This window comes from Oncorhynchus nerka, linkage group LG3 (assembly GCF_034236695.1).
Source record: "Oncorhynchus nerka isolate Pitt River linkage group LG3, Oner_Uvic_2.0, whole genome shotgun sequence".
NCBI lineage: Eukaryota > Metazoa > Chordata > Actinopteri > Salmoniformes > Salmonidae > Oncorhynchus > Oncorhynchus nerka.
The window spans coordinates 80992214-81008937 of record NC_088398.1 but is presented as its reverse complement, the minus strand read 5'-3'; the positions used below and the strand labels follow the sequence as shown (position 1 = coordinate 81008937).

At 40.8% G+C, this 16724-nt stretch overlaps 1 pseudogene; it reads right to left on the bottom strand.

The window, feature by feature from the left end:
- LOC115137762 (interferon-induced GTP-binding protein Mx-like) overlaps positions 1-13519 on the bottom strand; it is a 31357-nt pseudogene extending 17838 nt beyond the window's left edge.
- Positions 13520-16724: the final 3205 nt, after the last annotated feature.

Below are 16724 nucleotides of genomic sequence, written 5' to 3'. Positions count from 1 at the left end.
GTGTCTGTGTCTGTGTGTGTGTGTCTGTGTGTCTGTGTGTGTGTCTGTGTGTGTGTGTCTGTGTGTTTGTGTGTGTTCGTTCCCATCTCACCTTGTTCAACTTGTCTCACGACTTCTGAAGGTTCGTCAAACTCAAAGACTTTCCCTCCGTATGAGATGACAGCATCCCATTTCACTGTCCTGTCGTTACAGAGTTTAAGTAGCAGTGGGCACCTAGTGACTATACCTGGAAACAAGGAAGTACCAATGACAGATCATTATACTGTATTACAGAACAATCAATACAATACAATATGACAGTACAGTCAACATTGGACCGGGACATGAATTTCATGATACATATTTAACTTCTGCAGGCTACAGACAACAAGGTTGCTCTAATGTTCAGAAAGCATGTCAGACATTTACAGTGTCTGACTAAATGGTTAGAAAACTCATGTACAGTTAACATTTTTAATAAAGTTTTGCTGTGGTAATCTAGAACAGTTCTAAACATTTCAGTAATGTCCGTGTCTCTGTGGTCCCATTGTACTGTCTGTTTCCTGACCTCGTCTATGGACAAGGACAGTTTGGGGTTGTTTACTAGCCACGGGCATCAATCGCCAACTTCAGCATCTTCAAACCAAAAACGAGTCAATTCCCAAATCATGTCTAAGTTACAAACCACTTTTAGAGACTTTGGGTGATTTAGGAATTTTAAAATGCTAATATTGTTTTTTGTTTTTTTTGTATGTTCAGAAAACAATACAGAATCTCACCAGTTCCTCTGGGCAGCGCCACCCCAGAAAGAGTCTCAAGCACAGAGCTCTTTCCTGAACTCTGGTCTCCCACCACAGCAATGGTTGGCAGTGGCAGCTCCTTATCTATCCCTATGGATCTCATGTAGTCTATTAAGTCTATGAAGGGCCGGACCTTCTCGGCCAGCTGGTCTTGGAACGTCCTGGTCAGGGGTACAAAACAATACCATTATGAATGGTTAATTTGATGATAGACATTCATGGCTAAATGGATTATTTTACACTGTTTTTCTAGTTAGTAACTAACTATAGTTTGGCGTACGAGAAAATGTATTCCCCAAATATGTTAAAGCTGCACCATTAACAACATTTCACACAATTTCACACTGTATAAATAATCACCATAACATTCAGAATATTAGGATCATAGTATTGTGGTAGAGTGTAATACTGAGTAGTACTGCAAGGGTGCAATAACAAGTGGAAAATGAATTCATGTCCCACCTCGGTCCATCATCATGAGCCATTTCTTTCTCCCCCTGAAATAAAAGAGAATGAAAGCTAAAGCATTTAGTTGAAAATACAGAATAACAGCAATGCATTTGTATTTTGAACTAAAGTTATTAGAATCTAAATCATAACATAACATAAATATAACATAAGAGGAGATACAGTCTCACATGCCCAGTTCGGAACCTCACCATTTGGCCAACTGTAAAACACTGGGTATACCAAACATTAAGAACACCTTCCTGAATGATATACTGCTCTCCCAGGAACAGGCCCAGATCCCTGTGATTTTACTGTAAAACACTGGGTATACCAAACATTAAGAACACCTTCCTGAATGATACACTGCTCTCCCAGGAACAGGCCCAGATCCCTGTGATATTACTGAAATACACTGGGTCCCTGTGATACCAAACATTAAGAACACTTTCCTGAATGATATACAGAATGATACACTGCTCTCCCAGGAACAGGCCCAGATCCCTGTGATTTTACAGAATGATACACTGCTCTCCCAGGAACAGGCCCAGATCCCTGTGATTTTACTGAATGATATACTGCTCTCCCAGGAACAGGCCCAGATCCCTGTGATTTTACTGAATGATATACTGCTCTCCCAGGAACAGGCCCAGATCCCTGTGATTTTACTGAATGATATACTGCTCTCCCAGGAACAGGCCCAGATCCCTGTGATTTTACTGAATGATATACTGCTCTCCCAGGAACAGGCCCAGATCCCTGTGATTTTACAGAATGATACACTGCTCTCCCAGGAACAGGCCCAGATCCCTGTGATTTTACAGAATGATATACTGCTCTCCCAGGAACAGGCCCAGATCCCTGTGATTTTACAGAATGATATACTGCTCTCCCAGGAACAGGCCCAGATCCCTGTGATTTTACTGAATGATATACTGCTCTCCCAGGAACAGGCCCAGATCCCTGTGATTTTACTGTAAAACACTGGGTATACCAAACATTAAGAACACCTTCCTGAATGATATACAGAATGATACACTGCTCTCCCAGGAACAGGCCCAGATCCCTGTGATTTTACAGAATGATACACTGCTCTCCCAGGAACAGGCCCAGGCCATGTGATTTTACAGAATGATACACTGCTCTCCCAGGAGCAAGACCAGATCCCTGTGATTTTACAGAATGATACACTGCTCTCCCAGGAACAGGCCCAGATCCCTGTGATTTTACTGAATGATACACTGCTCTCCCAGGAACAGGCCCAGATCCCTGTGATTTTACTGAATGATATACTGCTCTCCCAGGAACAGGCCCAGATCCCTGTGATTTTACTGAATGATATACTGCTCTCCCAGGAATAGGCCCAGATCCCTGTGATTTTACAGAATGATGTACTGCTCTCCCAGGAACAGGCCCAGATCCCTGTGATTTTACTGAATGATATACTGCTCTCCCAGGAACAGGCCCAGATCCCTGTGATTTTACAGAATGATATACTGCTCTCCCAGGAATAGGCCCAGATCCCTGTGATTTTACTGAATGATATACTGCTCTCCCAGGAACAGGCCCAGATCCCTGTGATTTTACTGAATGATATACTGCTCTCCCAGGAACAGGCCCAGATCCCTGTGATTTGCGGGAAGAGAAGGAGGAGAAAAAGGGGCCAAAGAGCGGGGCTGCCTTCTGATAATTCGTAGGCGATCCAATAAACCCTTATTCCTTCCATTCTGCAAGCAAACGTGCAATCTTTGGACAATAAAATATATGACCTACGCGGAAGATTAAACTACCAACGGGACATTCAAAACTGTAATATCTTATGCTTCACGGAGTCGTGATGAAAGACAGAACTATCAACATACAGCTGGCTGGTTATACGCTGTACCGGCAGGATAGAACAGCGGCATCTGGTAAGACAAGGGGCTATATGTCTATGTATTTAGGTAAATAACAGCTGGTGCACGATATCGAAGGATGTCTCCAGCTATTGCTCGACTGAGGTAGAGTTTCTCATGATAAGCTGTAGACCACACTATCTACCTAGAGAGTTTTCATCTGTATTTGTTGTAGCTGTTCACATACCACCACAGTCAGAGGCAGGAACTAAGACAGCATTGAATGAGCTGTATTCCGCCATAAGCAAACAAGAAAACGTTCACCCAGAGGCTGGCACTAAGACAGCATTGAATGAGCTGTATTCTGCCATAAGCAAACAAGAAAACGTTCACCCAGAGGCTGGCACTAAGACAGCATTGAATGAGTTGTATTCTGCCATAAGCAAACAACAAAATGCTCACCCTAGTAGCCGGGGACTTTAATGCAGGGAAACATAAATCAGTTTTACCAAATTTCTATCAGCATGTTAAATGTGCAACCAGAGGGAAATAATCTCTGGACCACCTTCACTCCACACACAGAGAAACTCTGTACCGGGAGTGGCACCGGTTAGATGAGGTAATATGAATATTGCATCATAAATAGAGGTTGCATCATCTGTGGATCTGTTGGGGCGGTATGCAAATTGGGGTGGGTCTAGGGTTTCTGGGATAATGGGATAATGGTGTTGATGTGAGTCATGACCAGCCTTTCAAATAACCCCACTGTATATAGTCTCGCTATTGTTATTTTACTGCTGCTCTTTATTTACTTGTTAGTTTTATTTCAAATTCTTATCCGTATTTTTGTTAACTGTTGGTTAGGGGCTCGTAAATACACATTTCACTGTTGTATTCAGGCACATGTGACTAATAAAATGTTATTTTATTTGAATACTTTGTAGATGCACCTTTGGCAGCGATTACATCTGTGAGTCTTTCTGGGTAAGTCTTTAAGAGCTTTCCACACCTGAACTGCCGATTATTCTTTCCAAAAAACTGTCACGCTACGTTGAATTGATTGTTGATCATGGTTAGATAACCATTTTCAGGTCTTGTCATAGATTTCAGTCAAAAAATGTAACTCATCCACTCAGGGACATTCACTGTCTTCTTGGTAAACAACTCCAGTGTAGATATGGCTTTATGTTTTAGGTTTTTGCCCTCACTGAAAGGTGAATTAATCTCCCAGTGTCTGGTGGAAATTAGACTAGTTTTGATATCAGACCATTTCTTACCTGAACAGGTTTCTTAACTTTAAGTTTGTCTTGCCTTCCAGGTTACCCACTTGGTCATTTTGTAAATATTATATTATGTTCTGGAACCATGACATGCACCCTTCTCATTGTTATTTAATTATTATATCTATGTATATATAATATATATATATACAACTGTTTTTTTGCGTCATGTCCTCAATGTGAGATGTTTTTGACCTGACGAAGATCCGTTTCGGATCGAAACGTAGTCAATAAAGCGGTGAATTGGGAGCAGTGGGCGGGCCTTCCTGTTCAATACCAGTATTCCTGTTCAATACCAGTATTCCTGTTCAATACCAGTATTCTGTATTAGCCCAGCACCTATGTTTAAGGATGTGCGTATGACCACAAACTTTTCTACAGATAGAAATGAGACTAAACCAGATTTTCCTGTGCTCAGTTCTATTCTGTTTCTTTTTTTTCTGAAAAACTCCCCAGTAACGATGACAAGCATACACATAACATGATGCAGCCACCACTATGCTTAAAAATGATTGGTACTCAGTAATGTGTTGTACTGTATTGGATTTGCCAGACAGATCATTTACATATGCCCTTGAAGACACACTTTAACATGCATTGGCCAATCAAAACCTAATATAGGCATGACTATAATAACAAGGCTTATAGAAGGGCAATGGGTTTCACTGAATTTCAGACAGACAGCAAATGTTCTGCATCATAACACTGTCATAACACTACCATAACACTATCATAACACTGTCATAACACTATCATAACACTGGTATAACACTATCATAACACTATCATAACACTGTCATAACACTGGTATAACACTATCATAACACTATCATAACACTATCATAACACTATCATAACACTGTCATAACACTGTCATAACACTATCATAACACTGTCATAACACTATCATAACACTGTCATAACACTATCATAACACTGTCATAACACTATCATAACACTGGTATAACACTGTCATAACACTGTCATAACACTGTCATAACACTGTCATAACACTGTCATAACACTGTCATAACACTGTCATAACACTGTCATAACACTGTCATAACACTCATAACACTGTCATAACACTATCATAACACTACCATAACACTATCATAACACTGTCATAACACTATCATAACACTGGTATAACACTATCATAACACTGTCATAACACTATCATAACACTGTCATAACACTGTCATAACACTATCATAACACTATCATAACACTATCATAACACTATCATAACACTCATAACACTATCATAACACTATCATAACACTATCATAACACTCATAACACTCATAACACTATCATAACACTGTCATAAGACTCATAACACTATCATAACACTGTCATAACACTCATAACACTGTCATAACACTGTCATAACACTATCATAACACTATCATAACACTATCATAACACTGTCATAACACTATCATAACACTCATAACACTATCATAACACTGTCATAACACTGTCATAACACTGTCATAACACTGTCATAACACTGTCATAACACTGTCATAACACTGGTATAACACTGTCATAACACTGTCATAACACTGTCATAACACTGTCATAACACTGTCATAACACTCATAACACTGTCATAACACTATCATAACACTATCATAACACTATCATAACACTATCATAACACTGTCATAACACTGGTATAACACTGTCATAACACTATCTATTATGCTCCGTTATAAGGTATCAGGCTGTGGGTGTGTCATAGCTAAATAAGGCTAGAAAATACAGCAATATCTTTATCTTCCTGATGTTGAGTTGCTAGGTGAGAATCTAGTAAAAATGAAAGAGTAGGGCAGTAACTGAATAAGTAAAATCCTTATATGATTTTAAACATTAGACTAGACTATTAGATTAGAATGTATTTATCCCTTAGGTCAATGTCTATCAGAGCATAACTGGTACACTATATATGCCTGTACAAAGGTTTGTGGACACCCCTTCAAATTCGTGGATTCAGCTATTTCAGCCCCACCCGTTGCTGACAGGTTTATAAAATCAAGCACACCGCCATGCACCTCCATAGACAAACATCGGCAGTAGAATGACCTTACAAGTGCTCAATGACTTGAACGTGGCACCGTCATAGAAAGTCACCTTTCCAGCAAGTCAAGAACAAACCAGTTCACAAAGATGTGTCCTAAGAATAGCTGTTGTATATTTGCCATATACCACACCTAAATCGGGCCTTATTACTTAATCATAGCAGTCAAAAAACTAAAATGGACATTGATGGAAAATGATTTGATTTAATAAAGTCTAATTATATTTTGTATCGGAACATAACAAGTATTATTATTTTGATGGAAATTGATCTTCTTAGCCTTCAGTACATCGTTGCTAATTGGGCTAGATATTCCTTCTGAATTCGATCAATAACATTCTGAAAAAAAAATGTTTAAACTATTTTATTACCTATATTTATATTATTATTACCTATATTTATATTATTATTACCTATATTTATATTTATTTATTATTACCTATATTTAATTAATAATTATTACTATTTAACAACAAATTTTCAATGACAGCCTAGGAACAGTAGGTAAACTGCTGTGTTCGTGCCAGAATGACAGATTTGGGGCCTATCCCTAACCCTAACCCTACCCCTAACCCCTAACCCTAACCCTAACCCCTAACCCTAACCCTAACCCCTAACCCTAACCCCTAACCCCTAACCCCTAACCCTAACCCCCTAACCCTAAACCTAACCCTGGCCCTGATCCTCACCCTGACCCTGACCCTGACCCTGACCCTAACCCTATTCACAACTAGAATGACAGATTTGGGGCCTATCCCTAACCCTAACCCTAACCCCTAACCCTAACCCCTAACCCTAACCCCTAACCCCTAACCCTAACCCAACCCCCTAACCCTAACCCTAACCCTGACCCTGATCCTCACCCTGACCCTGACCCTGACCCTAACCCTATTCACAACTATAATGACAGATTTGGGACCTATCCCTATCCCTAACCCCTAAACCCCTAACCCTAACCCTATTCACAACCAGAATGACAGATTTGGGGCCTATCCCTAAGAAGTTTTAACATTGTTTGCGAATGATAGATCCTCAGTATTTGAAAAGTAATTGTTGTTGTTGTTGGTTAAGCCACAGAAAAAGTAAAAGACCTTCCCACTAGCCATTATTGGCTGAAGTAATGAATGGGCTGGACATGCCGAGAGAGGAGTTCAGATTAGTCTGCCATATTGAAGGCATATGTGTCACGCCCTGGTCTAAGTATTTAGTGTTTTCTTCATGTATTGGGTCAGGCCAGGGTGTGGCATAGAGTTTTTGTATTGTGGTGTGTTTTGTCTTGGGATTTTGGAATGTGTGTATAGTGGGATTGTAGCTTAGTGGGGTGTTCTAGGAGAGTCTATGGTTGTTAAGTGGTTCTCAATCAGAGGCAGGTGTTTACCGTTGTCTCTGATTGGGAACCATATTTAGGCAGCCATATTCTTTGGTTGTATTGTGGGTGATTGTCCTGTGTGTCTTGATGTCCTGGTTAGAGGTTAGTAGACACTTGTATAGGCTGTTTTCTTTTGTAGTGTTTTTTGTTGTGTGTTACGTTTGTTTATTAAAGATGAATCAAATGTTAACGCTGCAGTTTGGTCCGACTTGTTTATTAAAGATGAATCTGTGTTAGTAATCCTGAACGAGCTATTTATGTATTGTGGTCCTTGGTCCGACTCTGATAGGTACCTTCACCATTAGAAAGCCGTTACATAATAAATTATATTGAATATCTATTTGAGTTTGTCAGTCTCATGATGTAACATGTATACACCTATTTATTATTGTGTCTGGCAGCTGTTTCCAAAAGTGGGTTTCATTTCACGCTAATGTAGATGGAGCTAGTACTAGCTAAAGAGATGGAGAAAACACCTGTCTGGATTACATCTTCAAACTAAGAGCAACCGTGGTATTGCATTCCTGACAGGGAGATGCGTCCATCTTGCATCATGATGTATACATGTATACACCTATTTGAGATATTATGTTTCTAATTTTGACAGAAAAGTGGTTTCATTTCACGCTAAAGTGTACTTCAGCTAGCTAGCTAAAGTTAGCTGGCTGGCTCCCTTGCAGACTTTATTATTTGTTTCCTGTCCCGCTTGCCATCTAGTTAGAGCCTAATGTTAGCTAGCTAACATTGAACATGGTTGGTTAGCTGCCAGCAATGTGGCATTGTTGGAACGTTGTTCATTGTTGTTTAACTAGTTAACTTTAGCTGGCTGGCTCCCTAGTGGACTTTATTATTTGTTTCCCAGAGCCGCTTGCTATTCTAGTTAGAGCCTAATGTTAGCTAGCTAACATTGAACATGGTTGGTTAGCTGCCAGCAATGTGGCATTGTTGGCACTTTGTACATTGTTGTATAATTAGCTAACGTTATCTGGCTGGCTCGTTAGCTAACATTACGTGTGTACAACACCCATTGAATATGGCCGGTGTCAGTAAAAGTCTGCTTAAAAGAGTAATGCAATTGTTGACAGCAGAGCTGGTTAGGCTGTTTTCATGTTATCCAGAGGTAAAGAAATCATCGGCCAGAGCGTCAAGGCCACGAAAACTAAACGAGATGCGTGGGACTAAAGCTTAAGAGGATGTGAACGATGCTGAATGGGTGTAGACAAAGAAGAGCTGTTCATTAGATACCAAAATATTCCAAGGGGATTTTTCAAAAAATGTAGATTACAAGTTGATCAACTGTCACGTTCTGACAATAGTTATTTTGTATTTTCTTTGTTTTAGTGTGGTCAGGGTGTGAGTTGGTTGGGCAGTCTATGTTTTCTGTTTCTATGTGGGGTTTCTTGTTTGGCCTGATATGGTTCTCAATCAGAGGCAGGTGTTAGTTTGTGTGGCTGCACCAGATAGAACTGTTTCGGTTGTCACTTTGTTTTGTAATTTGAAGTGTTCAGTTTTTTTAATTATTATTAAATTAAGATGAACACTAACCACGCTGCGCTTTGCTCCACTCCTTCTTTCACCGTCTACAACCGTGTGCAACTTTCAAAGCAGAATTACTTTCGCATTGTTCCTCAAATGCAGTGTATGTTATACCATTTTGTAGCTCTGAGTCTGATTCAATGTAAAAAACACAATTTCACATTTTACTACATAAGACCGAATCCAGGAGGTTGAGTCACATTTGTCGGTTTTAGGCCTATGTATTTTACTTAGTTACTTAGCAGTTCTGTCCCAAGTCTGTGTTACTCCATCCCTACTGACAGATACAACAGTAGTTCTGTCCCCGGTCTATTTAATTTTGACTCATTTACCCTAGAAATGACATATAAGTTGGTTGTCATAAAATATGGTGTCTCTAGCTCTATCGATTTCTGTGTAATTAGGAAAATAACTTAAGTTTTACTTTCGTCCCGGTACTCCCCTACCTCATTTTCCAATGTATTGAGAATAGCAAACCTTTTAGACTTCAATAATACAACCACTTGTTTAAGGATTCAAGGCAACAGAAGATTCACTTAGAGCTCAACGACCTTTCAGAATGCGAATATAGTAACTGACTTGATTGAAACTCCTGTTGATACAATTAATAAAGGTAAAACTATTTAATGATAACTATGGTAGAGTTTTTAAAAGGTTAAATTATTTAATGATAACTATGGTAGAGATAATAAAGGTTAAGCTATTTAATGATAACTATGGTAGACATATTAAAGGTTAAACTATTTAACGATAACTATGGTAGAGATAATTTAAGGGTCCTCTAAAATTAATTTAGATAACATCTTAATTACAATAAATTAGATCAATTAATTACTCCAGTAATAACTTCATCAATTATATTGAATATCCATAGTCAAGGGAGCAACTTTGTTTTAAGTTTTTATCCAATTGGATAATCACTCCAAACAGTCCCAGCGACCGCCTGAGCAGTCCGCATTTTCCTGGAGCACACCGTTGCCTAGTTATGTATCACATTCCAATGATGGGCTCCGAGTGCAGCGTTCTAAGGCACTGCATCACAGTGTAAGAGGAGTCACTTCAGGCCCTGGTTAGAAAATAGGCTACATCACATCCGGCCGTGATTGGGAGTCCCATGGGGTGGCACACAATTGGCCCAGCGTCGTCCGGGGAAGGCCGTCATTGTAAATACGATTTTGTTCATAACCGACTTGCCTCGTTAATTAAAGTTTAAATAATGTGGGGGATGTGGGCGATGTCCCCCCATCCCCAGTGACAGGTCTGCCCCTGTCCATTGCCAAAGACCCACAACCAAGGTCCCAAACGTGGTTCAGGAATACTGAGTATCGATGGAGAAAATTGGGGAAGACACACTTTAACATGCATTGGCCGATCTAAACCTAATATAGGCGTGACTATAATAACAAGGCTTATAGAAGGGCAATGGGTTTCACTGAATTTCAGACAGACAGCAAATGTTCTGCATCATAACACTGTCATAACACTGTCACAACACTGTCACAACACTGTCACAACACTGTCACAACACTGTCACAACACTGTCACAACACTGTCACAACACTGTCACAACACTGTCACAACACTGTCACAACACTGTCACAACACTGTCACAACACTGTCACAACACTGTCACAACACTGTCACAACACTGTCATAACACTATCATAACACTGTCATAACACTATCATAACACTGTCATAACACTGGTATAACACTGTCATAACACTATCTATTATGCTCCGTTATAAGGTATCAGGCTGTGGGTGTGTCATAGGCTGTCATAAGGCTAGAAAATACAGCAATATCTTTGTCATAACACGATCATGACATATTTATGACAGCTTATGACATGTGTTATGAACCTTTATGACATGTTCAAATAAACTGTACCCCAAAAGGTTGGCAAGCAATTCCCCCAATTACCAATAATCAAATGTACAGCAATGGACCAATCAGATCTCATTATTAAGTATTACAGAGCTTCGATTATTCTAAAGAAATGCCTTTGATATTTGAAAACAGACCTCAGCTCTCTTGTTCAGAAAATGATTTCTCAGATTTAAAAAAAAAAAATACAAATATTCAGTACATGGGCTAGTTTATCTGGACATTTCTGACAAGTTATAAATGGCTCTCTAAGGTATAAAATGACTGAGATGACAAGAGTAAAACTGGAGATGCACTCTCTATTATTATTCTATTACAACATTCAAGAATAAGTTGAAAGCCAGACTGAGTTAATAAACATAAATGAACTCCTCCACCGCCCGCCCCGCCCCACTGTTTGGAATCCACCAGTGGTGGAATAAGTACCTCATCGTCCTACTTGAGTCAAAGTTTAGATACCTTAATGGAACGTTACTCAGTGGAAAGTAACTCACCCAGTAAAATACTACTTGAGTAAAAGTCTAAAAGAATTTGGTTTTGTATATACTTAAGAATCAAAAGTAAATGTAATTGCTGAAAAATACTTAAGTATCAAAAGTAAAAGTATGAATAATTTTAAATTCCTTATTTTAAGCACAGCAGATACAACCATTTTCTTGATTTTTAAATGTATGGATAGCCAGTGTGACGACCCTCCCACTCTGTCTGCCGTATTCTCTCTTTGTTCTTGTTTCCTTATTAGGATGCCGGTGGGCGGAGTTGGGAGGGTCGTCAGCTACATGGGAAACACCTGGGACAGGTGTCTCCCAGGATAACTAGACCTCTTCCACATTCATGGAGGAGACTCTCTCCATGCAGACACCTTTATAGATTTGGTTGTTTTGTTGGTGGTTTTTTGGTTGTTTGCTTTGGCATCTTTCAACACCCTGCATTATCATATTCATGCATGCAAAACACTCACTTACACTACTGATTACTGATTACAGACACCATTGTATATTATACTTAGTTACCTATTTAATAAATATATATTTTATTACTCCTTATCTTCACGTTGTCTCCCTTTTGTTACGGGCTTTGAGCCGGTTCGTGACACCAGGGGTACACTCCAACACTCAGACATCATTTACAAAAGATGCATTTGTGTTTAGTCAGTCTGACAGATCAGAGGCAGAAGGGAGGACCACGTGTTGTCTTGATAAGTGCGTGAATTGGACCATTTTACTGTCCTGCTAAGCTTTCAAAACGTAACGAGTACTTTTGGGTTGTCAGGCAAAATGTATGGAGTCAAAAGTACATTATTTTCTATAGGAATGTAGTGAAGTAAAAGTAAAAGTTATCAAAAATACAAATAGTGAAGTACAGATACCCAAACAGCAACTAAAGTACTATTTTGAAGTAGTTTTACTTAAGTACTGGAAATCACTGGAATAAATGTGGTCCATTATTTCTACAGTTTCATTTGGTTTTAGTCCTTTCAATGTAGATTGAGGTAACCCTGCCTTAGATGATAACAACACCACCTTCAATGGAACTGAACAGAGTTAAGGATTCTTAGGGGTTCTTAAACATTTCCAGCTAGAGACCCAAATTAGAAACTGACCGTCATCCCATGACCCAAATCATCCTCCAGAGACCCAAATTAGAAACTGACCGTCATCCCATGACCCAAATCATCCTCCAGAGACCCAAATTAGAAACTGACCGTCATCCCATGACCCAAATCATCCTCCAGAGACCCAAATTAGAAACTGACCGTCATCCCATGACCCAAATCATCCTCCAGAGACGCAAATTAGAAACTGACCGTCATCCCATGACCCAAATCATCCTCCAGAGACCCAAATTAGAAACTGACCGTCATCCCATGACCCAAATCATCCTCCAGAGACCCAAATTAGAAACTGACCGTCATCCCATGACCCAAATCATCCTCCAGAGACTCAAATTAGAAACTGACCATCATCCCATGACCCAAATCATCCTCCAGAGACTCAAATTAGAAACTGACCGTCATCCTATGACCCGAATTATCCTCCAGAGACCCAAATTAGGAAATGACCATCATCCTCCAAAGACTCAAATTAGGAAGAAATAGTGTGCGATTATATATTTATTTTATATAACTTGCGACTCACCTCTCACTCGCTCACGGCCCACTTTGGATCCCGACCTATAGTTTAAGAAACCCTGATCTTGTCCATTTAAATGCACACTTACTTTGAAATCGTTGCCACTTTCAGACAAGCAGGCTGTGCGTTGAGCCAGGGTCACAGAGCAGTACAGGTCTACAGCTTGAGTCTATCACCTTTCATGTAAAGCAAAATGAAAGTGAAACGTTTTGATGGTCCATTCTGGGAAATCACACCATTATTCTGAATCTGTTACACAGTGCCTAATCACATCTCAGATACAACCTCATTGGTTCTTAAGGGTCACATGATTTCCCAGAAAGTCAAATGAAGTCCAGGTAGTTTCTCAAAGTACAAACTAACACAGATAGACACAATAAAACGGATGACATCCCACTGTGGATGTAATAGACTTTACAATGGGGGGAATGTTTCCACTGCACAGCCTAACCTATGGATTGTGTCCCCATGAAATGGGATATCTCCTCAGTGACATTCACAGGACACAACTGTGTAGAGTTTACACAACTTCTAGCGTTTTAGCTGCAGGACTTTGTGAGAAATCAGTTCACTACACAGCCTAATGTGCATATTGAACATACAGATTGGACCGGGACCGTACAGTCTAAACTAGAGATTGCGCTCCCATGAAATGGGTATCAGCCTACTCAGTGACACTCACAGAACTATGTACAGTTTACACACATATTAACATCTTAGCTCCTATTGTGCCCCTCCGCCCACTTCCCTTCATGAAATGGGTATCAGCCTACTCAGTGACACTCACAGAACTATGGGGCGGCAGGGTAACCTAGTGGTTTGAGCGTTGGACTAGTTGGACCGGAAGGTTGCGAGTTCAAACCCCCGAGCTGACAAGGTGCAAATCTGTCGTTCTGCCCCTGAACAGGCAGTTAACCCACTGTTCCTAGGCCGTCATTGAAAATAGGAATTTGTTTTTAACTGACTTGCCTGGTAAAATAAAATAAAATAAATGTACAGTTTACACACATATTAGCATCTTAGCTCTTATTGTGCCCCTCCGTCCACTTCACTTCCCTTCATTGAATAACGCTCTGTTGTTTCATCGCCCCCAACTGAAAATCCTTTCTACCTTTAGATTTAGTGGCATAGAGAAAGTTAAGCTATCAGGCAGGGGAGGTGAGATAAATAATACTGAGACTTCCTACAAGCAACAAAAGATCAAGAAATACCAGCTCAACCAGGTGTACGGCTCAAGGACGGGAACACCGAGAGTCCAACGTTAGGGAGGCACCACTGACCGGGGGACGCAGATACACAGCAGGGGGAGGACATGGAAACGTAGAGACAGAGGTACTACTGACCTGGGGACGCAGATACACAGCAGGGGGAGGACATGGAAACGTAGATACAGAGGTACTACTGACCTGGGGACGCAGATACACAGCAGCGGGAGGACATGGAAACGTAGATACAGAGGTACTACTGACCTGGGGACGCAGATACACAGCAGGGGGAGGACATGGAAACGTAGATACAGAGGTACTACTGACCTGGGGACGCAGATACACAGCAGGGGGAGGACATGGAAACGTAGATACAGAGGTACTACTGACCTGGGGACGCAGATACACAGCAGGGGGGGGACATGGAAACGTAGACACAGAGGTACTACTGACCTGGGGATGCAGATACACAGCAGGGGAGGACATGGAAACGTAGATACAGAGGTACTACTGACCTGGGGATGCAGATACACAGCAGGGGGAGGACATGGAAACGTAGACACAGAGGTACTACTGACCTGGGGACGCAGATACACAGCAGGGGGAGGACATGGAAACGTAGATACAGAGGTACTACTGACCTGGGGATGCAGATACACAGCAGGGGGAGGACATGGAAACGTAGACACAGAGGTACTACTGACCTGGGGACGCAGATACACAGCAGGGGGAGGACATGGAAACGTAGATACAGAGGTACTACTGACCTGGGGACGCAGATACACAGCAGGGGGAGGACATGGAAACGTAGATACAGAGGTACTACTGACCTGGGGATGCAGATACACAGCAGGGGGAGGACATGGAAACGTAGATACAGAGGTATCCACTGAGAGCTAATTCCCTACTGTCAGTAGGTATTATTATCCAGATATTATTCCCTAAAGGTCTTAATGATGAAATGCCTATATATGTTATGCCCCATGTACTACCCACCATTGCGACCTGTACGCTCTCGTTGGCTGGCCCTCGCTTCATACTCGTCGCCAAACCCACTGGCTCCATGTCATCTACAAGACTCTGCTAGGTAAAGTCCCCCCTTATCTCAGCTCGCTGGTCACCATAGCATCTCCCACCTGTAGCACACGCTCTAGCAGGTATATCTCTCTAGTCACCCCCAAAACCAATTCTACAAACTACAAAAATCTCTGAAACTGGAAACACTTATCTCCCTCACTAGCTTTAAGCACCAACTGTCAGAGCAGCTCACAGATTACTGCACCTGTACATAGCCCACCTATAATTTAGCCCAAACAACTACCTCTTTCCCTACTGTATTTAATTAATTAATTTATTTTGCTCCTTTGCACCCCATTATTTTTATTTCTACTTTGCACATTCTTCCATTGCAAATCTACCATTCCAGTGTTTTACTTGCTATATTGTATTTACTTTGCCACCATGGCCTTTTTTTGCCTTTTACCTCCCTTCTCTCCTCATTTGCTCACATCGTATATAGACTTGTTTATACTGTATTATTGACTGTATGTTTGTTTTACTCCATGTGTAACTCTGTGTCGTTGTATCTGTCGAACTGCTTTGCTTTATCTTGGCCAGGTCGCAATTATAAATGAGAACTTGTTCTCAACTTGCCTACCTGGTTAAATAAAGGTGAAATAAAATAAATAAAATAAAATGAAATATGTTGTAAATGTGAACATGAATTATGCCCCTATTCCAGATTACTCTGACGTTTTTTCTTGATTTTGAAAATTTGCTTTGGTAGGTCGAATTCCTCATTGTGGTTTAACAGAAGTGTTTAATACGTTTTATGCACACACTTTATTTTAATGTTGATGAAATGCATGGAGCGGATGTGGCTAGGTCTATATAAGGGTGGTGTGGGTGGGGCTAGGTCTATATAAGGGTGGTGTGGGTGGGGCTAGGTCTATATAAGGGTGGTGTGGGTGGGGCTAGGTCTATATAAGGGTGGTGTGGGTGGGGCTAGGTCTATATAAGGGTGGTGTGGGTGGGGCTAGGTCTATATAAGGGAGGTGTGGGTGGGGCTAGGTCTATATAAGGGCGGTGTGGGTGGGGCTAGGTCTATATAAGGGTGGTGTGGGTGGGGCTAGGTCTATATAAGGGTGGTGTGGGTGGGGCTAGGTCTA